Raw genomic sequence first — 263 nt, forward strand, 5'->3', positions numbered from 1 at the left:
CCCTGAGAGTCAATGAGGATGAGTTCAAGTTGAATGCTGTAAAAGCTATGCAGCATCCAGACACACCAAATGACTGCATAGACGCTGACATTATTGACTCTCTGGTAGAAGAGATCAATATGACTGAAAGCCTAGAATCAGAGCTTGAGGACATCTTCAAGGATGCTCAACCTGATCAAGAAGAACCAAAGGAATTTTCGAAAATTCCTCAGGAGGAGGATAAACCTCCCAAACCTGAACTCAAACCACTACCACCATCCCTG

At 43.7% G+C, this 263-nt stretch overlaps 1 protein-coding gene across 1 annotated transcript in view; it reads left to right on the top strand.

Annotated features, from left to right (window-relative positions):
- Positions 1-263, top strand: part of LOC107470895 (uncharacterized) — a 15795-nt gene that overhangs the window by 4661 nt on the left and 10871 nt on the right. The gene's annotated exons all lie outside the window — the stretch shown is intronic.

The sequence above is a fragment of the Arachis duranensis genome, chromosome 10, assembly GCF_000817695.3.
Source record: "Arachis duranensis cultivar V14167 chromosome 10, aradu.V14167.gnm2.J7QH, whole genome shotgun sequence".
Lineage (NCBI taxonomy): Eukaryota > Viridiplantae > Streptophyta > Magnoliopsida > Fabales > Fabaceae > Arachis > Arachis duranensis.